Source organism: Phaenicophaeus curvirostris, chromosome 1, assembly GCF_032191515.1.
Source record: "Phaenicophaeus curvirostris isolate KB17595 chromosome 1, BPBGC_Pcur_1.0, whole genome shotgun sequence".
Lineage (NCBI taxonomy): Eukaryota > Metazoa > Chordata > Aves > Cuculiformes > Cuculidae > Phaenicophaeus > Phaenicophaeus curvirostris.
The window spans coordinates 177,345,457-177,371,086 of record NC_091392.1 but is presented as its reverse complement, the minus strand read 5'-3'; the positions used below and the strand labels follow the sequence as shown (position 1 = coordinate 177,371,086).

Below are 25,630 nucleotides of genomic sequence, written 5' to 3'. Positions count from 1 at the left end.
TTTTCTAATTTGCAGAAAATACAGCTCACTTGTACGGCAGCTGTATAAATGGAATAGGTACAGCAGTCCCTATTACAAAAGTAGAAAAGAAGGAGGGAGGAAGAAACTAGAGAAAAAAAAAAATCTTATAAAGCTTTCAGAAGTAGATACGTGTTAACTACTTGTATTTTTTTTTTTTTCTACGTTGCTCTGAAAAGAACGTTCAACCTTAACAGGTCTAAGTCAGTATCTCTGTGCCTGTGCTTGGCCTCTAGAAAATCAAGCACGCATGCTACAGAGGTCAAAGCACTAGCCTGAGGAATGTGAAAACCTCCTGTTTCACCACCGCTCATCTGATGGCAGATGCCAGTTTTGGTGCATGACTCATTCCTTATTTCCTTGTGAAACCAAGTGTATTTCAGCAGTCTATATCCCATCAGATTCATTTTTTTTCAGCTTGCTTGCATTGTGATGGACAGAACAGTCTTTGCTAAAAGTGTACGATGATGATGCTTCTTTTCAATGGAGGTTGTTCTGTAAGGCAATGCACAACATTTATCTACTGCCCTCCAAAATACCCAGGCCAACCTTCCCTACTGTAATACAGATCTGCCTGTGTTCAAAGCTTAACAAAGACTTTGATGTAGCCTTCAATATTGACATTTAAGCCTCTTGCGTACATCGCCCTTCTCTAAAATTACTGAGCACTTCCCGCTTAGAGCAGTGCACAGATTACGTGCCCTGGCTCTCCTTTCCACATCACCTCAAAGCCAGGCAGACTGGGACTGGGATGCATGCCTAAATAATTAATGGCTGTTTATCCAGGTACTAACAATGTTGTGTGATTTGTTTTTTTCAATTGCAGCCTGTTGGAGTGTTTCTTGGCCGAGTAGAATGTGGTCAGAACAAGACAGCTAGAGAAGTGCGTATTTTAGAGCACCAAATAGATTAAAACTAAGTGGTGCTCTTCCTTCTGGCAGCTGAAAGCCACTGCTGCACACAAACTGTGGGCGTGCTTTCTTCTTGTCATTACCTGTCATTTGAAGGAGAAAATGAACAATAGAGCTAAACATTTGGGAAGAGAATGCTGAGTGCACAACAGACAAACCCTACCAGAGCTCTGGGGTAGAAGAGTGTGCATTTAATGTGTGATGCTGGTTGTGAGAGTATTTTGTACATGTGGTTCAGTTGTTGGGCTGGCTCCATTTGTGAAGGGGAGCCTTGGCTATTACTGTTTGGTCCCTCTGCCGTATTTTAGCTTCACATTACTCAATGTCTGATTATGTTGGACAGTATTCACTATTGCTGTTGAGAACATTTTGGATTGCAGTGAAAAAATGCTGAGGCTTATGTCCATATCATTCTATCACCGCTTAGGAAACCTGTGAGAGTGAGCCAAGACAGGCACTGGATGGTTTGCAGGAGAGTGCCAGCTTAGAATAAATAAATAAATTTGTCTGCTCTCTTTTCTCCCACCCTGGCTGCCTATATAACAAGCAGATGAACTAAGATTCCTTGAACCTCTTGAGTGATGTCCCCAAGTCTGAAAAAATTAGAAGAGGGAATAAGAAACCTGCTTTGTTGCTATAGTCAGGTGGAGGCTACAGAGGTGTCGAATTTCCAGACAGCTTAAAAAACGTACAGAAGATAGTTCACTCCAGCAGAGCTTGGGTGTGAAGTCCTGACAAGATATGCTCTAGCTAGTGGTGGTGGTGGCAGCAGCAGGATGGGAATTTTGTTGATCCTGTGAATTTTGGCTCCATGCGTTAGGTCTGAGAGCATTACTAGGCATGCTATTCAGGAAAGCAGGATTTCTGCCCATGTTTTCTTTTCAAGTTTATCCATCCTATTTTGCAGCTGTGATAACTCTGGCACAACGCAGTCCATAATGTTGTGGTGTGGTAATATGTATATATAGGTATAACATCAGCTAGTCGTGCTTGCTATCTGAAATTGTGAGGTGCTGGTTTGAGAAGAATGAGTATTTGAATTTAGGGTTGTTATGTGAACCAAACAAAACCAGACAGAATACTTGGCACATAAGGAAATATTGCATTTCATTTCATTGTAATGTTTGCAGTGGATCCAAAATTCTGTAACCACCCCAACTTCATAGAATCATAGAATAGTTTGGGTTGGAGGGGCTCTTAAAGATCATCTTGTTCCCACCCTCCTGCCATAGGCAGGGATGCGTCCCATTAGATCAGGCTGCCCAAGGCCCCATCCAACCTGGCCTTGAACACCTCCAGGGTGTTCAGCTTCATACAGTGTCTTCAATGCTGTATATTGTCTTTTTATCTTAGGTTTATCTGGAAGAAGTATCCCCATTAACCAAACCAGAGGTGATTCAGGAATACTGATAACTACACCAAGGATAATATTACCTTACAATAAAACCTGTTCTTTATGGATTCACTTACTTAGGGCAATACTACTCGCATATAGTAGGTGATATTAAAATCTTTACACATGTTTTTGTAAGTAACTAAAATTACTGTGACATTTATGGTGTTCCCTTTCCATAGAATAGGGAATAAAGCAGTTACTTAAATTACCTTTAAAGCAAAACTAAAGATTTCCATTCAGGGTCTACATTGGGGAAAAAAAGAAATAAAGTGACATTTTGGGTGATGTGACTGTATTTTAATATCTCCTGTGCCCAGTGCCATGTCATGGAAAGGCTTGAAAACTGAATGTGGAAGCACACATTGTGTTTTCTCTGACTTGTGCTTTTTAGTCTAGCTGAAGAGGTGTGCAACTCACAAGAGGGATGGGTGTGCCATTCAGATGTCCAACACCATGAAGAACCAGTGCAAGATGTTCTGGCCCTATAGACTGAGTCTGTAACTCTATAGTAACAGGGTGGTCTCTGGATGTGATGAAGAAGGGGGAGGGATTTGAGGCAATAGCTGGTCTCTTGGATTTGCCCTAGGCAGATGCTAGGTCAGCTCTGAGTTGAGAAAGGGAATGAATGGGGCAAGGTGGGTAAGAGCAGCTGGGGAAAAGTAGCAAGGAGCTTTGCAGAGGCAGCGAGGCTGGGGAATAATGCAAGAGACTGTTAGTGGGTGCTTGAGGCTTTTCCTCTCTTTTCCCCTAGAAAGTCCCTCTGCACCTTACTCTCTCTGGGGTATCAGTCTCTGACCTCACATCTCCTGGGACTTGCAGAACTGTCTTGTCACCAACCAGCATCTTATTTTCGCTCCAGCTCATAAAAGGCAGTCCATCCTCCCCATTAATCTTGAATGGTGCCGCCTCCACCTTCTTGGTCCTCCCAAGGAGGAAAAGGAAAAAAGACTTAGAAAAAGGAAATACAGAAAGACTTCCTAGAGGAGGAGCTGCAGATGTTGCCAGAATTGGGTGTGAAGGTGGTGACTACTAAAAGGTGAGGAAATTTCTACCTTTTTCCACCAACTTTATAGACTGACAGTGCTTATCAGGCACCAGTGAAGTAGGCAGGGGCCATCCATGGGCAATGCCCACCTGCCTGTACCTGGATCTCTACCATAATGGCAGTGCCTGGGGTCTCTGGAGTGAGTTTGGTTCACAGTTGACCCGTTGACCCTATCCTGGTTCTTTCAATCTTTTTATTCTGCTAGCATCATGGAGTTACAAGGAGCTTTTAAAAAAATGAAAGAAAGAAAACTTATATCTGGTACTTAACTCAGTAGCTGAACAAAAGTAGTGCAAAAGTACTGGAATAGGTGTTGAGTAAAAATGTTCTTAGTGGTAACTATTCTGAGTATAGCTGCTCTTTCGTGACAACTCCTTTGAATTATTTTCATGGGGAACAGAGCAGCTCTGACAGCAGCTCTTTTTTAGAGGGAGGCAATTTCCCTCATATATGACTTGTCAGCTGCTAACTGTGGGTGTGTAAATATAGCTGAAACTTGGAAATAGTGCCGATCTGGCAGAGGTTTGGGCAGTTATTATTGATGGCTGAGTGGATGAGATTTACCAAGCTCTGTCTGATGGTAAATGTTACAGGGCAGGTACATTAACCATGTGTGTGTTTGTGGAACACCTCAGCAGTTTTATTTTGATTTCAATAATGCAGTTCTTGAAGCAAATCTGTAAGTGGTGAATAAAATGTGTCACTTATATAACAACCATAACAATACTAAGAAGCACCTCAGTTTAATAATTACTTGAGCCTCATTGACCCTTTCTCCTCCCTTTGCTTTTATGGTTGTGTTCTCCCTCTCTCATCATTCTTACATCTCATTCAGGATTTCTTCTCCTCCCACTCAGCCAAATTCCCACAGGACAAGGATTTCCCTTTCCTCCCCCCCTACCTCTATCATGGGTGACCTCATTTGTTTGCAGAGCTTTTACTCTATTCTCTGCTCTTTTAACTCACAAGTTTGTTTCTTATGGCTTGTTTTGTCTTATGTCATCCAGTGCCATGGTTCTGGTTTGGGTTCTCTGTTTGCTAAGTAATCTTTCTGAACGTACTCCCCGCTCTGACCTACCTTGTTGTGCTGTCAATGTGTCAGCTTGCAATTTCTGTCTACACAAAGGGCAGGGGATGCTACAGGGCCACTCCCTAGATCAGCTTTCCCCTAAAGCCAGTTGCTTCAAGAAAATTTTAAGTTAATGGAGCTGTAATTACAAAAGGTTAAGAGCCTTTAAAGGGGTACAGTTATGTCTTTATTTGCAAGCTTACCAAAGATGCAACTATAGTAATTACATTTCTCAGCATTCTGAGATCCTCCTCTTTGGTTGAAAGTCCCGTTCCTGACAAATCATATTGAGATTTTTCTTCTTTATATTCAATGTCTTATCTCCCTTTTGATCTGGATATTCGAGATGTTCTCATACACATAATCAAGAAAGAGTGCTAGAGAGCACAGCACTCCTTTTCTGTTGTGAATTCTGTGTTTTGAGTGCCAGAGCTTGTATTTCCTAAAATGCAAATAATTCCACTTTTTATCCTTCATTGTATCTAAATGTATCAAAATTATCTGCAGATTAGCCCCCTCATTTTTACAGGAGGCTTTTTATTAATCAAATTTTCATTCTATCACAGTATTGCAGAAGGTGCAGCAAGTTCAAGGAATAATTAGTCCACGTGGAAAAACCAGCAGAAGAGAACTTGCTGTTTCAGTAGTAGCTTAGTTTAATTGTGTATAATATGATCTCTAGGACAGAGGTTTGTTGTCATTTGTGCTGTGTCTTGGCTGCATGCAGCAGCAAGCTTATAGTGAAACTTCAAGTTAGTAATTTAGTTTGAGTTGTCTGAAAGCTGGGATTTTGTGTGTGTTCGCATTTCTTGCAGATGTCTGTCACACAGCAAATATTGCTGGCTGACTGCTTTCAAAACGCTGAGAGAAAAAAATATCCTCGAAAAAATGAAATACTAATGACTCAGAGCCACTTCATATCTAATAGTGAGTGAGTGCACTTCTTGCTTCAAGGGAACGGGAACAATGAAATATGAAGTTTGCTTGGTGGTGGAGTGCTTTGTTTTGTTTCTGAAAAAATACTTGCAAATTCCCTGTTTGGTGGCTGGCTTTTTAAAAAGCAGTCAAATCACTACATGATGATGATTGAAGTGGTCATGTTATTCTAAGTTTGATTCAAAGTATATATATTGTGTTGGACAAAAAAAAAAACCCAGTTATTCAGAAATTATGCTCTAATAAGCCTTGCTGTGTTTCAGTGTCTCTAGGGAGCTTCATTTTATGAATTTATTAGATTGCCTTAAAGCCACAGAATATGTGGCTGACAATTGCACCATCCTAGTATTTCATACTTCTGTTGGGAAAGTTAATCAGTTGGTGGATCTGATGTGTATGCAAACAGCTTCCTTTTCCTTGTAGTCTTAAAGGAAATCATGGTATGTCCAAAGAATAAAGGTACACGGGAGTATATGAATTACAAGGCTAAAAGCTGAAAGTTAAGACATACCTAAATGTCACAACTTTAATAAGAATTCAATAATCAGTGTTTTTGCCAGTGATGTGTCAATGTGCTCTCACGCTTACCAGCTATTTGTACACACTGTACTTTGATCACTGGGTGCAGTAACAAGGAGAGAACAAAAACCTTAGCAAATTAAATTTAAAGATTTCCGCTCCTGCTGTAGAACAGATGTAATGTACCATTTAATTTTAAGCCAAATTATGTATCAGGACATTCAGATACTCCTCTCCAAAGCCATCAGAGCAAAAACTCTCATGTAAAAAGAACTGAGAAGCTTAAGTTCTAAATATGAATTCTGATGAAAAATCTTTAAAGGCAAAACAAAGATACCCAAACTAAACAACTGTGTGGTATAATAAATCTCTCCCCTCCTTCTGTCTTCATTATTCTTCATTCAAGTGCACATGTGAAAAAAAAAAAAGGGCTTGATCAAAAGTCCTTTGAAATTCGTGATAATCTGTCAGCTGGTGTTGTGGCTTGAACTAAATTAGAGTCAGTTTTCTAACTTCAGCTAAGTCTGGTCTAAGTAACTTCATGTTTTGAAAGTTAACTATGTTTTTTTCAGACTGTTTCTTTCTAGAAGTGATACCACTGGTATGCAGAAAAGTACTTATTGTACTTATTTCTCTAGAAACCAGGGCCACTCCTACTGGAGTGCCATAAGGCAAAGAGGTGAAAAATGCTGCACCTGCAGGGTGGGGCGGACAAACAGATGAGCCCGAAAAGACCAATGGAGTATTCCATTCCTTATGCATCATACTTAGTATAAAACAGAGGCCACAAGGGTCTCTTTTGTTTCTTCAATGGCTGATGTTCACTGAGGACCACTGTTCTCGGATATGTGCGTTCCTGAATCCAGTTCCTGAGCCCAGCTCCCTCCTAGCCTCAGACCCTTTCCCTCATGTCTGTTCTGCAGCATTTGTGGTGTCATATAGTCACTGAAGGCATGATTTTGAATATTTGTATATATTTTTATTACTTTCTTATAATTTTCTTCATTATTATTATCATTATTATTTCATTAAAGCTGTAGTTCTAGTTTCCAACCTGCAAGTCTTTTCCTCTCATTTCCCTTTCTCCAGAGGTGGGGGGTAGGAAGGGAATTAGGAGTCCAACTGCTTCGTTTTAGCTGCCGAAACTGGGTGGGCCAGGGCTAAACTGTGATGGCTGGCTTGGCTGGGCTTTGGACAGTGCCCAGATGTGTTGTCGTTACAATGAACACACAGAGATTTGTGTGTTGATGGAGCACATGATATCCAAGAAGAAACTAAGACAACTGAGTCTGCCCTTAGGAAAAGAATTCTCAGCAAAGATTTAAAAGTTATCTTCAGGATCTATATGTTGCATTCAGCTGTCTAATTGGGTATATAGGGAAGATAATACCAGCTATTTCTTGTAAAGGAGAATGATGGGAGAGTGAATGAATACAATTCGCAACATTGGGAAATCCCAGCTGGATATTAGGAAAATAAAAAAAAAACAACCAACAAACAAACAAAAAAAACCCCAAACCCCACAGTAACGTGGGCAAGTGTTGGAGCAGGTTACATGGAGAGCTGTGAACTGTCCATTCTTGGAGGTATTCAGACCTGGCAGTCTTGCACCAAGGGACTGCCATAGTTGCTCTCCTGTTCTTTGATTCTGTGCTTCTGTATATTCTGTTCTTTTTCTGTTGTTTGCCAATTTCCTTGAATTCTTAAAAAAAAGTTGTGATGTTCTGTGTGTTTTCAGAAACTACTGGGTTTGCTCTCATTTGCTTACACAAATGAGAAATGGAAAGGTTGTTAAAGAAAGGGTTCACTGAACTGCAAAATAATTTACTTTTCTCTAGAACCATGCATTTAATACATTTGGTTTATAATACCAGGTAGAAAGTATATGCTGAGAGCTCACTGCTTTTATGAGCTCGAATATCTGTATCCATGCATAATATATATATGCAGTATTTTCTTTTTTTTTTTTAATGAATAAAGCAAATAAAACCATTCTGTGGTTGTTTAGAGTATTAAAACATGTCTGCATTTGTACTGCAAATAAGTTCAGGTTTAATAAATGTTATTATTGCCACAGATAGATCTGCTTTTCATATAAATATAAGCATCTCTTCTTGCTTGTTCTATTCAACTGTATCTTAGTGGAAATACATGTTTTGCACAGCATTCTTTTGTAGTACCTTAGCTACAGCAGATTTTCTTTGGCAGTTTAATAAAGTCAAGACCTTTAAAAACTCTTATCAAAAGCTGACAATTAAAAGTGATGCTGTTTGAAATGTAACAATGTTTTAAACAGTTTGCCATTTAAATATTCCAGATCTGCATTTGCAACTTAGTAAGTTATAAATTTTTTTTTTAAAACATTAAGTCAGAGAATTTGCAAACTTTAAAAATAGCTCGAACATTGAATATCTTGTGAACTGAAATTCTCTTTGAGGTTCAACAAAACGTTTAGTATTATGGTCAACAAATTTGGCCTGATTCAAGAGGATGAAAGAAACCAGAATTTCTTACAGCATGGGAGAATGATGTAATACTTGATAAAATACATTTTGTGTCAGATATTACATCAAAGGGTGGAATATGAGCGCTAGGTTTTAATGGATGTTGTGTTCTAACCCCAGCAAGCAACTAAGCTCCACGCTGCTGCTCGCTCACACCCTCCTAGTACAAGGGTAAAAGTGGGAAAATCCTGGGCAGAGATAAACAGTTTATTAGTAAAGCAAAATAAGGAATTCATTTAGTGCTACTAATCAGCAGGCAGGTGTTCAGCCATCTCCAAGAAAGCAGGCCTCCATCCTGCGTAATGGTTATCTGGGAAGACAAATGCCATCACTCTGAATGTCCCCTCATCCTTCCCCCAGCTTTAATTGCTGAGCATGACATCACATAGTGTGAAATATCCCTTTGGTCAGTACATTTATTGGGTACCCCCGGCCTACTAACTTAAGAGGTGGTGTGAGAAACAGAAAAGACCTTGAAGGTGTGTAGGCATTGCTCAGTGACAGCTAAAACGTCCCTGTGATATCAATGCTCTTTTTGTCACAAATCCAAAACATAGCTGTACGTGAGCTACTGTGATGAAAATTAACAATATCCCAGCCAAAACCGGCATAATGGACTTATCTAAGTTCTGTACTAAAAGCCTGGAAATAGGACAAATGTGTTTGTTCAAAGAAAAAAGGAAAACCTGAAATGACCTTAATTCTGTAGATTCAACTGGATTGATGTCATGGAAGACACTCCAGTAGTATTGCTGTTAGATGTAAAACATCCTGGGAAGTATCTGATGGTCAAAAACATTAAACTGCAAAGGCTAGTTGCATATAAATAAATGTTTATTTTCTTCTCTGAAAAACAGAGTAGAAACTAGAACAGAACCAGAATAGCTTAATGCTGTACGTTGTTATTTCTGCCTAACATATCATCCTATGATTATTATTGGAACATGTTTTTATAGCTAGTAGGGTTTTTGTTTGTTTGTTTCATTTGGGATGGGTCTTGCACAGTTCTGCCTTGATGGAGAGAAGGAAATAAGTCCTGTGAAGACTGATGTTTCTTGTGAGAATTGTGTACAGTAAAAGCCAAATGGATTTCGTCAGTACTATTTACTTAGCAGACTTGTTTGTCTGTACCATATACAGATTATTCTAAGCTTATAAAAGATAATGGAATAATTGTGACCAGACTGGTTAAGTTTCACTCTTACTTTTTTTCCAAACACTGGCTTTCTTGGCTACTAAATAAAGCTTTTGAGGAATAAAACTTTTGCTTCACAAAATAAAATGTTTTGTATAGTTTAACTGTAAGAAGCCAAGACTTTAATTTTGGAGGGACTGGAACAATTTGTCTTCTTCCATGAAGCATTTCTAAAGTGTTTTAATGACAGAAATGTTAATCATAGAATTGTTTAGTTTGGAAAAGACCTTCAAGTCCAATCTAACATTGCCAAGTCCACCACTAGACCATTTTTGTAAGTCCCACCTTTACATGCCTTTTAAAGGCCTCCAGGGATGGTGACTGTACCACTTTGTTGAGCAGCCTTTTCCAGTGCTTTGCAGCTCTTTCAGTGAAGAATTTTTTCCTCATATTCAATCTAAACCTCCTGTGGTGCAAACTGAGGCTGTTTCTTCTTGTCCTGTCACTTGTTACTTGGGAGAAGAGAGCAACATCTGACTTGGTATAACCTCCTTTCAGGTAGTTGTAAAGAGCAATGAGGTCTTTCCTTGGCCTCCTTTTCTCCAGACTAAACAATCCCAGTTCCCTCAGCCACTCTTTGTAAGACTTGTGCTCCAGATCCTTCACTTTCATTGCCCTTCTTTGTGTATGCTCCAGCAGCTCAATGTCTTTCTTGTATTGAAGGGCCCAAAACTGAACACAGTATTTGAGGTACAGCCGCAACGGTGCCAAGTATAGGGGACAATCATTTTCCTGTTCCTGCTGGTTATGCCGTTTCTGATACAAGCCAGGATGCTATTGGCCTTCTTGGCCACCTGGGCACACTGCTGGCTATTCTACTGACCAACACCCCCAAGTTCTTTCCCACTGAGTAGCTTTCCAGCCATATTTCCCAAGCCTGTTGTGTTTCATGATGTTTTGCACGCACAGTTTACTCTCAGGTAAGTACTGCTTTAAATTTCGTTATCATTAACTTTTCTTCTACCTGCTTGCTGAGCAAAAATAGGTGACTAATTATTTTGAAATAGAAATGTCTAATGTACTAAGTATCTATATGCGTTAATCTCTAAATAACCGCTGCACAGAGTTACAGTATTCCCAAGGTCTTGCAGGTTATGACAGATGAAGATTGGCACTCATTAATCTTTAGGAGATAAGGAATTTCCAAAAGCAGTAGATTTGAGTAACATTTGAAAGGGTTTTCCCCCATACTGTTGAAAGCAAACTTCAGAAGAGATGCACTTAAGCGTGTGTTTGCTCTCATACAAGCATGTACTATGTTTGTTTAAATAATGCTTATATATATATGTTTGGCTTCTAAAGTGTCTTGGGTTATCCAAAAGTCACTGGGAGAGAATATTTACATGCAAAATGCAGACACAAAACAATACCTAAGGGGAAAAAAGGTCTAATTTAACACACAAGACAGAGATCACGGGAGCACCTCAGCCACAGAAGTATTACTGTGCAGCTGGGAAATTACTAATGCCTGAGTAGCGAGTAAGGAGAGGGCAATGCATAGCTAAGCTTTACAGTAACATGTAAGGAGCAGTCAGATGCTAAATCATGATAAATATCTCGCTTCTATCCATGTCTTCCTTGTCTGGCTGTCCTTCTTTCAATTTTCTTTCCACTACTTTACAAGAAATGTCTGTTTTCTAGAACAGGGGGGTGGTTCAGCTATAGTGAGTGTGGCTTTCCCTCCCTTTTTTCTATTTGATGACTCTGTGGATCTGATAATCATCTCTATTGTCTGTTCCTTACTTTTCTGTGTAGTTAAATTGTTTCCACTGCTTGTTTGCTGACTGCATCACAGGATGACAGTGTGTCCTCAGTGCACACCTCCTCAGCACACTCATGCTTTAGAGATACTCTTCTGAGACTATATGTTTATAATACATTTATATGCCTTCTGTTGCATGCCATGGGATTCATTCTGGGGTTTTCAAGAGGAAGATAGCTAATGTTTCTTCATTCTGGGACCATGTTTTCAAAGAAGTGAATGGCTGCTGTAGCGTTAGGAGCACTTGGCACACCTTGACTTGTTAAAGATGAATGCTTTGTAATGAGAAATTACGCTGCCAGACAACAAATTAGTGACTGGTGTAAGACGGAGAGTTATAGATTGTAATTGTGCTAGTAAGGTATGAGATGATGCTTAAAGTATAATTTTAACAGTATTTAATTAAGTGGAACAGTAGATTAACCGCCACAATCCTAACTAAACACATATAGCAGAATTGAAAAACATAAATGCTCATTATTGCTAAGTTGCCTCTGCTGTCAGTGACTGACTTGGAGATGGTGTGATTGACTATAGCTTATTTAAAACTGCTTGATTTGCAAACTGAATTTTAAATCTTTTCCAGTTGTTCGCCTTTACTGTCATCAGGGGAAGGCGACTCATTTGTTCGGTGGTGTATGGTTCACTGGGTGGGGAAAAGATGACATATTCTATCCAGTCACTGAGATATCACTGTGTCATTTCCCTCTGTGTGTAGCAATTAATGCAAAGTGAATCATTTACTAGACAAATTCAGTCTCTTGTTCTTCCAATGGATGTATTATTATCTCTGGTTTAGTTTTTGTTTGAATTGCCTGATGGCAGATTTCTCTCATCGCCCCAGTTGCTGACAAACTGTAATTAGGTATCCTTGTGCATGGTGCTCACTAAAGAAGGTGGAGGGAGCCAGTTCTTTCACCAGTTTGTTTAATTACCTTTGTGTGCTAGATCCAAAGGATTTTGGGAGCTCGGCCTGCCTTGCTTTTGTCAAGCTGTGTAAATCTCATATCAATTATACCTCCTATTCTAGAAGCAAATCATGGAGTGTGCAAGCTTCAAATTTGCTTTGCATGACTATTTGTAGGAAGCAAATATAAAAGGAGTTTATGTTCAGCCACAATAAATTCATTGTTAATTTGAAGTGAATATTTATAACTTTCTTTTTACTATTTGCCTGACACTACTAGCAATTAATTTGGTATTCAGCTAATTCTGCCCAGGCTATGCCTAGTCAGAATTTTCTGTCCCTTTGTTTCCAATACATTTCCTACACACTATTTTGTCCTTAATGCCTTTATAGCTTGTTTATTGGAAACAGGTTTTTAATTATTTTTCAAGAGTATTGGAGATCTGATTTAATGAGCAATTGTTAGATATACTAGGGAGGCACATTCACCTGATTAATGTGATAGTTAACTGAGCAACAAAATTGCCTCATGAAGAAGCAGCTGTACACAGAATTTAAGCAGTAATGTGTAAATGTAAGAAAGTTTGAGGGAATGTGAAGAAAATATCTGAAGAAAGTTCACTTAAAATAAGACACACAGCAAGCTGAAGTCTAAATATACAGCGCTAGCTTGCTGGTTAGTTGGTTGGTTAGCCTGTTACTTATGTGCATGTACGCATACAGAATCACAGAATAACCAGGTTGGAAGAGACCCACCGGATCATCGAGTCCAACCGTTCCTATCAAACACTAAACCATATCCCTCAGCACCTCGTCCACCCGTGCCTTAAACATCTCCAGGGAAGGTGACTCAACCACCTCCCTGGGCAGCCTGTTCCAGTGCCCCATCACCCTTTCTGTAAAGAATTTTTTCCTAGTATCCAGCCTAAACCTCCCCTGGCGGAGCTTGAGGCCATTCCCTCCCGTCCTGTCCCCTGTCACTTGGGAGAAGAGGCCAGCACCCTCCTCTCTACAACCTCATTTCAGGTAGTTGTAGAGAGCAATGAGGTCTCCCCTCAGCCTCCTCTTCTCCAGGCTAAACAACTCCAGCTCTCTTAGCCGCTCCTCATAAGGCCTGTTCTCCAGCCCCTTCACCAGCTTGGTTGCTCTTCTCTGGACTCGCTCCAGAGCCTCAACATCCTTCTTGTGGTGAGGGGCCTAGAACTGAACACAGTATTCGAGGTGTGGTCTCACCAGTGCAGAGTACAGAGGGAGGATAACCTCCCTGGACCTGCTGGTCATGCTGTTTCTGATACAAGCCAAGATGCCATTGGCCTTCTTGGCCACCTGGGCACACTGCTGGCTCATATTCAGTCGGTTGTCAACCAACACCCCCAGGTCCCTCTCCTCCAGGCAGCTTTCTAGACAGACTTCTCCCAGTCTGTAGCACTGCACAGGGTTGTTGTGCCCCAAGCGCAGGACCCGGCATTTGGCCTTGTTAAACCTCATGCCATTGGACTCAGCCCAATGGTCCAGCCTGTCCAGATCCCTATACATACATACCTGTATATAATACATACCTGTATTTATTAGGAGACAGATAATATAGGCCTGACTGAAAAATACTGCACTAGAGTGACAGGGTATTGAAGGACTGTAGAAAAAAAACAAGGAGGTTGATCTTTCAGGTGTGTGTTGAAGATGATGTTGTTCTGCAGCCAGCACTTTAATTGCATGCAGTGCTGGCATCCAGCTTCAGTGCTAATGTGTATTTTTGGAAACAGACCCTTCCTTTGGGAAACAGGTCTTTTCTCAGAGAGAGGAAAGGAGAAGAAGTTTAACACTCTGTAGTTGGCAGAGCTCACAATGGGATCTTTCTTGTGTTACCAACTTGCTTCTATCAGCAGCGCTTAGGTTCTTAGTTTGCAGGCTTCTGGTCAGCTTAAAGGATCAGACTAGCAGGATCGCTACAGAGTTTTAGAATAAGATATTTCCACTCATGTATTTGGATGACATCTTCCCTCTTCTTTGCTAGCAGTGCTTGCAAAAGGAGATGTCACAGTGGGGCCTCAGCAGCAGCTCATGACTAAATCACCGTGTTTCATTCCTGCAGAGGATTGTGGCATCGGTGGAGAAAAGAAGCACAGGGAGGTTAGTGGGAACACGGTGCACTGAGGCCAAAAAGTGGCACAGCAACAGACACAGCCAGAAGAGGAGAGTTGAAGTGTGTGTGGTAGAGGAAATACACGACTCAGCTGATGTCTTTGTTGTGTAGCTCCCAGCTTTGCTTATATGATGGATATCTACTCAGAAGACAGTAAGTGCAGAATGTTTTAAAGTCATGGCATGGTGTAAGCCATTCCACTCACCAATGTACTGGGTTGCTCATCGATTCACACAGCCCTTTTGATTTTAAGTCACCGTTGGTGACTTTGTGTCTCCACTCATACATCACTGAGGGCAGGAGCTTTTCTTTCCAAAGAAAAGGTGAGCTGATTTTTGTATGGGAAGTTGCATTCTTGTTCACATTCTTTTAACCAGATGAGAGCTGTACAAATTACAAAGGGATCAGCTTAGAAAAACATCTGCCTTTCAGTGCCAAGCAGTTTCTTTGCGAGTAAAAAGTAGGAAGAATTTAAGATATCTTGTCAAGATCAAAACGAAGTGAAACTGGGCTGAACACATTACTGAAATTGTAAGAGATTTTGAAGAAAATAGAGAAAAATGAAAAGGCAATTAACTTAAACTTACTTGAAAGAGGACAATGCTCTTGTGAGTGACGAGCATGCTGCACCACCTTCACAAGTTCATCTCATCTCTGTTGTGACAAGTAACTTGGACAGTTCTTTACGAAGTATTTTTAATTCATTTCCTGACTTGTGTGACGGACAAATAAATTACTTTAATTATACTTTGAATGCTTATTTCAAAGTCAGTCAGGTTACTGGTCTGATGGTTAGAGAATCAGACTAGAATCTGCAGGTCTGGATGCATTTCTGATTCCTGATGTAGCTTTGCTTTAGCAGGTTTTTAGCAGGTGACTTTTATTGTCTGCAAAAAGTAAATAATGATCCGTATGTTTCACCCATGCTATCCTGACTTACCAATTTAGCCAGCAGGAGTTCTGGAGCTGCAATATCTGTGCTTTGGGTCAGCAGTGCTCCAGCCTTCTTGGGCTATGTCAGCCCTGGGTTTCAAAACCTTTTTTCTTGCCTGACTTGAAGGGGAATTTCCCAGTGATGTGTGGATTTGGGCTTTAATTGTCCTTTCTTGTCTTTCCTATAGTCTGTTCTTAAATCTATTTTGTAGAAGACCCAGGGTGCTTGTGAAAGCTTGGTGGCTATGTGGATAGCTTGGAGCATTTCTTGGTTGCCTTGTGGAAGCCTAAGATGGGCCCCGGTTCAACATAAAAACTGAGCACATGCTTCATCTCTGCCCGTTCAACAAATGCTGGTATAAACATGTTCCAAAGTGGTTTGCTATAGATAGGTGAACTTCAAAATGTGCTGCTGTGCTTTGCTAGATAAGGATCAGTTTTTGTCTCTAAAAGAACAGACACATTAGTGTTGCTTGCATTCCTAGGTAAGAGGCCTGACATTTTTCTGTATATGTGGCAGCCATACCAGAAAGTATCTATTTTTTAAAATCATTTCCTGACATGTAAATAGAGACTATTTATTGTGATAATTGGCACCTGTATTATAGATTAATGCTATCAAGCTAAACTATGTGATGATGTGATGGCACCCACTGATGTTAATCGTGTGTTTTTATTCTTCAAAACCAACAGTCATCTGCTTTAAACTCTTTTCTTCTCTGAAGAATCTGCTTCTCAATGCAAACAGCTTTAATGAAGGACACACTGAATGGTTGAGTTCAAGTTTTTATTCTTATGTTCAGTTTAAAACGCACATCAAGATAAGAGAGCTGAAGTAGTATAGATTATGTGTTCCAATGCAGAAAGTTCTCTTTTTAAGGAAACCTTCAAATGACTATCGCCTTTGAAAACTTTGGTAGTTTAATGTAATTCAACAGACAGCCATTTATATGTGATTGCAACCTGCCCTAAACCTATAACTGTACAGCTGATAAACAACAGCAGAAAAAGAGGGAGATCCAAAGTACATGCAGAGCATCCCAGCCTGCATGCATCAACTCCTATATGAATTACACATGGAAAACTATCAAACCTGGGCTTTTAAAATGTCTGAGACAGAACAGTGTATGAAGCAAGTCTAGCAGCCAAAATTTGTAAAAGCTACTCCTGTCTGATATTATGTATACATACACGTGTATATGCATACATATATATATATATGTACTTACATCCAGTATGATATGTATTCAGACCTGATACAGAAGTGTGAATGACAGAAGTGCTGTACATTTGCCTCTTGAAAAACCTCCTGCCTTAGCTGTTGTGTTCTCTCGCTCCTGTCATAAGACTTACCAGTCACATTTTTAAAGCTCAACCCTTTGCTAGAATAGCACTGAAAGGAAAACTTGGCATAATTTCCTTCTTCGTAACTGGGACCCTTTCCCTTATTTGCTTAACAAAGATACAATCATCTTCATCCCTTGTATTTTTTCCAGGTGAAGAGGCTGCAACTCTTTCAACAAAATGGAATTATTTTTTTCTTTCCATGACCCAAGTATTGACTATTTATGGTATGAGGCACGTAACAGAAATGTGTTTGCCAAATGCTGCTGCCTCTTTCCTTCGATATGGGAAAGCGTTTTGTTGAAATGGGAAAAACAAATGAACAGAGTCCGCCAGTCCTGCATGCCTCCTGTCTGTGAGCATCTCCACTCTGGGGACGTGGGCTGTGTGACCGGCTCAGGGGAATGGGTTTAGAGGAGCCCTTTGTTGAAATATTGGCAGCACATCACTGGACTTGCTGTTGTTGCAGATGGAGCACTTTGCCGAACAGATGGATTCTCAGCTTTCTGAAAGAAAGGGAAGGTACTTGATGTACCACAGTGGGAAAGGAGGGGGGTATTCTAGGCATATGGAAAGGCAGGAAAAAAGACACGCTCTGCGCTTTTCGGTGCACTTGGTGCCTAGCAACCTGTCTCTGGCAAACTTGGTAAAGTATAAGCACAATGCTCTGTGAGAAAATGAAGCAACTGTAACAGACATGGAGGAAGTAATTTGCACAGAAGCAATAAAAATTAAGGCAGAGTCCAGAAAAAGCCTGTTCTCCTGAGTGTATAATGAAGTACTACATGCTAGGTATGGGTAAGTGCTCCTGCTCGGGATCAGAGGTGCACTCTGTAAAGGCACAGGACTAGTGCCAGAATAGCATAACTGGAACAGAGGACCTGTTAATATTTTAAAGTCTATTATGTTGTGAAAGAAACTAGAGATAAATGTTACCTGCCACTGTGAAGCCAGGAATTCCCATTTTCCAGCAGTGCATGCATAGGCTTCAAACTGTGGTGGTGCAGTTTGTACAGTGAACATCATTCAGATACCATGTTGCCTCTTTTCTTGCACTCTTCTTCCTCCTTTCCTTACCTCCCTGTTTTGTTCATACCTCATTCCATCTTAGTTGTTAGGATCAGTTCTGTGCAGCCCCCAAGAGCACGCAGTCCTGACTCAAAACAATGTTATCTAATCCAATATTTACGGCTAAAATCTTTATACAACTGCCAAGTGGAGTGTGAAAAGGAATCAGCATGAAAGAAGTGAACATATCTTGGTATTGTGTGTTAACTCTACAACTTTTCAGTTACTTCACGCATGCACAGTTAGCAAAAATATTGGTTTTTATTGTCGCACAATTTTGGATATGATGATATTGGAGTTTAATCTTTATTTTTACCTCTTAGCTTAATTAGACAATTTCAACACATCTTGAATGCAGACATTAAAGCTGTTTAGCAATAGTAAGAATGCCAAAGGCCTTGGAAATCCAGATTTTCTGAGAAAAATGAGTATGATACAGGGCAAAAAATGTCAAGGTTCTTTCAAAGTATGATTTGCTGCTGAAAGCAGCTATGTTTTCTTAAATATTGGCTCTGGCTTTTGTTCGTACTTGGAGTGACTATATGTCTGCAGCAACAGATATGTTTGAAGCCTTTTTCCTAAAAAATAAAGTGAATTGGATTACATGCCCACTTGTGCATCAACTGTATTTCATTTTGCAGGGCCGAATTCTCAGGGAGGCTCAGAGATAAAATAAACAAGGAATCCCATCATGAATTTTAGTGTGAACATTTTTCACATCATTGTGTCTGGATCTCTGCCAATTTTCAGCCCTATAATAAATTAATACCAACCCACGCAAAAGAGAAAGAAAAAAAAACCCTAACAACTTCTACAAGACAAAAACATTGGGCAATTTTTATCGGGAAACAAGTGGCCAAGAATAATTTATTGGAAAAGTAATTATCTAAAGAGAGAGTGGGCTCTTCTGTGTAATTGGAAACGATAACATTTTGCAGCCTTACTAAGCACAGTATAGAAGGAGCCTCAGCAACCTGGTTAAATCAAATATAAAGTTCAGATGTTGTTTCTTCTTGTTGTATGTCTCCTTATGCTCAGTACTGCAATTGAGCTCACTTCTCTCTTTCTGTGGTAAAATCTAATCTGGCTGCAACAGGACCTGTGAAATTCATGGAGGTGATGAGCCAGGGTCTTCATTCTGCATTGTGTGTCTGGCTTTATTGAATCTCTAGTCACCCTCAGATAATAAATATTTCATATGTTGGACAGGTGAAAGGTTTCATTCAGCAACAGATCTGCTTCCAAGGCAACAGATTGCTGTCATTTGAACAGTTTAAACATGTTCAAAACAAAGGTAGCTTTCTGGTTTTCTCCTCTACAGTTTTATGTGTAAAGCATTATCCATCTCCCTCCTGTCCCTCCTACAAGCAGAGACAGAAAAGCCAATAGCATTAACAAGTAGTTCTAAACAATTTATAAACTAAATGTATTCTCTCTACCAGTCAAGGTGGAATGAAAAATGCTCTTTCATTTCACAAGCATGGAATAAATAACTAGAGATATGAAATTACTCAAGTTAGCATCTCTAAATGCAAAAAATGTGTACAGTCACAGTACTACATGATGCTTTATGGCATGTTTCTCTCTTACAATGGGTGTTTCCCCAATACAGTAATTCTTTATACCGTTGGGGTTTTTTTTGGAGCAGGGGCAGTAACCTAGGTCTTTCTTTGAGAGAAGTTAGTGAGAAGATTATTAGCAAAATGTCATCAGTTGCATCTAATTTCTGCAAATGTCAGGACTTGTGACATATCTTCTGGGAAATGTCTGCTGTATCCTTTACATCTTGCAGCTGAAAAAGCTCTTCTGAAGTATAGATTTGCTTTTTCTTCATCTGCACGTTTCTAAGTGAATAGGGCAGCTGCTCTCCCTCCTCCTCTCAAGTCCTTCCAATGTCCAGACTTTCTGATTCGTGCTGTGCTCCATGTCCAGCCTTAGACCAGTGTAAGCATCCACAGCTGATGACTTCAACAAGTGCTTCTCTTTCCTATCTGCTGTGATGACAGGAAAATTCTGCTGGAGTAGTGTGAAATTTTGGTAGGCAGACTCCAAGTAAAGGGATTTTCTGCCATCCCATATCAGGCTCAGAGGCATTTTTACTTGTATCCCACCTTCTGCATGGATGTTCCCTTAATGCAACTATGGCAGAATGGTGACATTCCTCCAGAAGGCATGTTTTAGGAAATAAGATGGAGAATACATCTGAAGGGGAGATTGACAGGTTTTAGGCATCCTTGCATAGGAGGCTTGTTTAATGTCACTGTCTTCTTTCTACTTACTGTACAGGTGCTTTGCAGTGGTGCTGTATTTGGGAGCTTGGAGGATGTTCTAGATCAGTTCAGAAAGACTGACATTGCTGCTTTTCTGTATTTAGAGAGGACATGGGATGTGGGTACAGTTTATGATAGACATCTTTGTGCCAGGTAGCTCTGTGGCTGATGCACCTGTTAGAAACAATTAAATTATATCTGACCGTGTAACCCTCTCCCTTCTATTTCCAGGTGTATAGATTTTAGCCAGCACATCTCTGGTTAACCCCTCCTCACTGTTGTTTATTTCCTGCCACTCCACAGACACACCACTAAGCATTAAGTATGTGAACTCAAAGACGCTCCCCCTCTCCTGCACAGTCTTAATAGCAAAGAGTCATGAGCCGGGCTTTTCTAGGCAGAATTATTTCTACCTAACAAATATAGGCTTCAGGAATATGCCCTTTCTCTCACCCTTTTCAGACTGCATTAAAAGCATCCACTTCAAGAAACTACAACTGTGTTTATTCAAGTATTGAATTTGGAAGTAGTGCTGGGATCCCTGCCACAACACGCTTGAACCGTGAAACCCAGGTCAGTTCCATTTTTTGGTTTTCATGTACTGGCACAGCACTGCAGCAGTTTGAGCTTCCAGGTCTGTGTGAGCGATATTTCTTTTAACATGCAGAAAACATCATATTTGATTTTATAACCTAACTTCTTGTGTTTTCTGGGTTGTTTTTTTTTTGTTCTACTAAACCAAAATGTCAGGGTGGCATGTCAGCAAACACAATGCGTTCAAAAAAGGATCATGCTGACAGGCTCAAAAACTAAGTGCTGTCTTTTAAACAGGCAGGAACAGCTCATATTTTCCTTCCTGCCCACCAGTCTATCCCTAGACCTGAGGGGACAGCTGTACTTCATCTGCCTTTTGCTCTGTCACTGTGACTGCTGGCTATTGCACTGTATAACACAAACTCAGGCTATGAGAGGATAACAAGTTTCAATCACTGTTCACTGAGATTGACCTTGTGATTCAAAGGCTACTGACTCAATAGCCCCTTAGTTTTGTCAGTGAATAAACCCCTTCTCTGTCTTCCAGCTTTCTGTAGTATTAGGGATTTTTTCTTATTGCTAGAGAGAAAGGTGCTGTGACAGCTATTGCACAGTCTGCAACTGGTGGGTGAAATTACTAGGGTTATCTGAAATACTTTCTAGGAGACTAGTTTTGTTAATAAGTCTACTCTAGGTCTCAGACTCCAAATTTCACTCAAGTTGAGTTTGTGTTTTTCATTTTTTAAATTCCACATGCTTAGTCCTTCACTACGGAGTATATTTGCACGTGGGCAAGCAAAGGTAGCAAGATTTGGTACCTGCAATGTTTGTTCCCCTCAAACGTTTGTCGGATGACTCTATTTGAAGGCATGGGACTGGCTTTCTGCTTATTGGGAAAATATCTGGAGGCAGCAATGATTTTGCAAGGAAATTTGTTGGTGTTTTAATGTGGAGTGGATTTAGATACCGTTTAATTTCCATCCCTTGCTCCCCAGCGGTTGTATGATGTTGCTACAGCGCTCTTGGTGTGAATGTTCCTCTCAGTGAAAATTGTGCTACTGTCTTTTTTTTTTCTGTTTCATACAATGGGTGAAGAACAATCTAGAATACATGGGCTTTTCATCACCAAGAAACATGCAGTTAGAGCCGTTGTCCCCTTCCATCAACACATGAAAGTCCAGAGAGCAAATCCTGTCTCCAGTCTTCTCCAGGTCTTCTGTGGTACATTGACTTACTCTGCTTCTAAGCACATTGCCTTTCTTTTCAACCTTTTTTACTTTGTTCATTTGTTCCTTGACTAATTATTTTAGGTCAAGTCTGCAACAGCTGAACAGAATACAGAAAAGGTAATGTTCTGTGATCTTCCTGAGGCAGGAAAATTTATATGAAAAGATAAATATCTCTTTTAGGTATTATATTTATCAAAGACAATGGGGAGGCAAGTTTTGAGTAACTGAAAATTTTGTAACTGCACCACTAATGTTTCATTACTATTGGCAGCCAAGAACTGCCTTTCTGGATTAACCAGACACTCTGCTTCGGGCATATGCATAGGTGGCAGAAAGTGATAAAGCTGATGAAACCGCACCTCTGGGAACATGTAATGGGATCTTTCCTGTGATATGCAAATTATGCTGCCAAGTTGCTGTATAAACAATTCATGGGAGAAGTGGTGAGAGGCAGTTAAATAGCTGGATCACATATCAAAGATGAAATCCATCACTGGGAACGGAAAAAAATGCATCAAAAGAGTGGGTTTGCTTTAAAAAAAAAAAAAAAAAAAATAAAAAAAATCTTTTGCCCCCAACATGTAGTTGCACTAAAGAATTAATATCAAATGATTTGTCACAACTGTTGCAGTTCAGAGTAAATGAGCATTTAGAAAACCAGTGTGCAGAGTTTGTAAAAACCAAGACTTTTCCTAGTACAGGTGATCTAGTCAATAATACTACTTTTTTTTTTTAACTGATAAAAAGACATTACTTCACAAATGTTGATTTGATTACTTTTCAGGCAGAAGACATACACTGCTTACATGCACAGTGATAAAAGACATGCACAGTGATAAAACCGATCCTGCCATTTCTATTCTAAGCATGAGCAAAGATCTCAGGCAGCCCATCAAAACTTATAGCCAGGTTGTATACAGCCATAGATCAATGAGTGTGTGCAGACCTTATTGACACCAGCAGAAGCTGAGCTCATAGCTTCAGTCTGGGTTTCCATATTTTGTATTTTATGCTGTATGAGGAAAGAATTCCAGCTAATCACACTCCTCCAGTAAATCAAAGTTTACTCTTTCACAAATGGCATCAAATCATTCATTGACCTTGCATCCAGCTACATTGTTTTTCCACAAAGGTCAATTTCTTTAGCGCTTGTTTTCCCTCAGCCCTTTCCTTTATCTACTATTCATTTAGGATCTAACATGGCTCAGCTGAAGCCAACTCAGGAGTCCCTGATTAACTTCAGTGAGATCATGTGCTAGAGTCCTAAGGGACCAGCAGCAGAAAAATTAAGAAGACAGGAGGGAGTATTAAAGCATGAGGCAAGGGAAACGTTTTTGGCCTGTGACTTTCTTTTGTTTTGCTGTGTAGTAGGAATGATACTCTAGATCGAGTGGTACAGTTGTAATAAACAGATGCTGCATTCAGCAAATATATCCAATTCTGCTCTATGTTTAATCACCCATGAAAGCTGTGTCAGATGCTCTTCCACCAGGAACAATATCTCCTAATTGACTGTAATTAAGGTATATTATAACAACAGGATCTAAAACTAGATGTATCTGTCTCTTGACATTTCAAATTTGGATATTTTTTTTCTACCAAGTCTCTTAATATGCTTCAATTAATGATAACAGAGGCCAGGCCATTCTCAGTGATGGATCTGCATACTTCAGTCTTAGTACCACTGAGAAAAGATGCAGCACGAATCTTTTGACCATTAAAGCCCCCTTAGGAACACGCATGGACCCCAATTAAGCAGAATTTACTGGCCCAGATGTTGATTACTAGGAACCCAAGGGCCAAAGCTTGATTGCTTATCCTGGAAAAGTGCAAAAGCTGTGCCAGAGACAACACAAAAATCTGGTGCTTTATATTTGGGTTCTTCAGAGGATCTGTCACCATTTGTAGCAAATATGACACCTCTTTACATTCACTGAGAAATAACACGAAGCTGTTTCATTCATGCTCTGTTCAAACAAGCAAATTTTTAACTTGAGTGACCAATGAAGAGGTTTTGTCATCATACAGAAAATTATTGCTTCTCCTCAGAGCTGTGGCAGGTATCATGACATCAGCAACTGATAAGCTTTTGGAGAGCTAATCAGTAGTGAAACCTAGGAATTTTCTTTGTATAGATAGCTTAACAATTAAAACTTTTAAAATTGTTTCTGAATGAAAAGAAATTGCCAACTTGAAAGAGGATATTTCGTAGTACAGGCATTTCTGGCCGTGTAATTAAACTGAGCATGCTGCTCCCTTGCCCCTAGCCGCAGTTGTCCTGAACAACATTGCATTTTTTTCCAAGGCCGAAATCTTGTTTATACCCTGAAATATGGACTAACACAACAATGAGCTACAACTCCATCTGTCAACTCCTCCTGAATTTGGTGATGGTTCACTGTGTGCCTGTGATGCACTTTGCAGTGTCACCAGCTTGTGTGATGTGGGGCCAGTTCACTGTTTCTAAGATGTGCATAGCTGAAATCTGGTTTCTGCAGTGTTTTGTGTGGTGTATCTGCCTGAAGTAATTTATTAGGTGTCATAAAGCATATGCAATCAGAAGGTCTTGTGTAAAAACACTGGGAAAAAAAAAGATGAAAAGCTTATCTCCCATCTGATTCCACTGAGCAGCTCTGTTATGATCAGGATTTAATTTTAGCGATCTACTATATTTTTTTGTTTGTCATTTATTTTTAGCTACTCAGTTCCCTGTAACTTCCTAGAGAAAACATTTCACAGTTTTATTTCAATTGCGTTCCCAAGCACAATGTATTCCCAGCTAAATCAGTTAGTGTTGCAAATGACATGACTACGAACTTATAGTTTTCTTTTAAGATACTAGTAAATAATTTTTTTGAAGTCTCATATTTTGTTTGCATCTTGTGTGCCCATGCTTGCTTGATCACACGCAGGAAATATTTTTGTACACTGCTGCTATGCATGACTAAGAAAGGAGCTGTAGATAGAACAGGATGAGATACAGGCTGTAATTTACACCTGACAGAGTGTGAATTTCATTGCAAACCCTTTTAAAGGAAACTTGCTGTTTTCTCTACATTCAGATAGACGGCAATTCCATTAGAAATTATGATCATTGTCTTTTTTTGTTTGTTTGTTTATTTTACTCTGCTTTAGTTTGGAATTTTGTTAGGGAAAAGGTATTCACAGAATCACAGAATCACAGAATAACCAGGTTGGAAGAGACCCACCGGATCACCGAGTCCAACCGTTCCTCAACCTAATGCGATCCTGTGTTATCTGCAGGCCCAGGTCATGGTCCTATGGTACTGGACATACCCCGTAAGCAGAGAAGGGTTTGACTAGGCAAGAGTAATAACATGTGGGATAAAGAAAGCATTATCACACCATTTCATGGGTGGGGGATTAAGGCATAGACTGTTTAAATTACATGCCCAAGATCTACTATAGAGCTATATGAGGAACAGCAATCTCTTGGATCCCCATCTGTTTACTCTTCCATTTCTAGAGAACGGAAGACCACTTATTTGTTTTGGCTGAACTGCAGTTTTGGGTAGTTTGGAAGACATTTGGAGACAGAAAAAGCATATTAGTCTTCCCTACTGAAAGAAGTATTAGCAGGCAATTAAAAGCATAATAAATGGAACCCATTCAAACTGCTCCATTTGCTGTTGCTCTGAGCTTCAGGCAAGAAGGTACATAAAGGTCATTTAACCTGACCACTTATGTATCACAGGCCACTAGTATCACTCAAGCACTCCTAAATTAAATCGTGTATTTTAGACAGAGATACACTGGTCTCACAAACATTTTTTATTCAGACTGTAAATTCAAAGGACAGGACTTTGTCTCTGCATGTTTCTGCTTT

At 39.9% G+C, this 25,630-nt stretch overlaps 1 protein-coding gene across 7 annotated transcripts in view; it reads left to right on the top strand.

Annotated features, from left to right (window-relative positions):
• ENOX1 (ecto-NOX disulfide-thiol exchanger 1) overlaps positions 1–25,630 on the top strand; it is a 297,335-nt gene that overhangs the window by 117,396 nt on the left and 154,309 nt on the right. The window contains exon 1 of one of the 7 annotated variants that reach the window (XM_069880850.1): positions 20,354–20,593. The exons of the other annotated variants lie outside the window; for them this stretch is intronic. The gene's annotated coding sequence lies outside the window, so the exon portion shown is untranslated. Of the gene's footprint in view, positions 1–20,353; positions 20,594–25,630 lie in introns of those variants that run through there. 7 annotated transcript variants of the gene reach the window in all.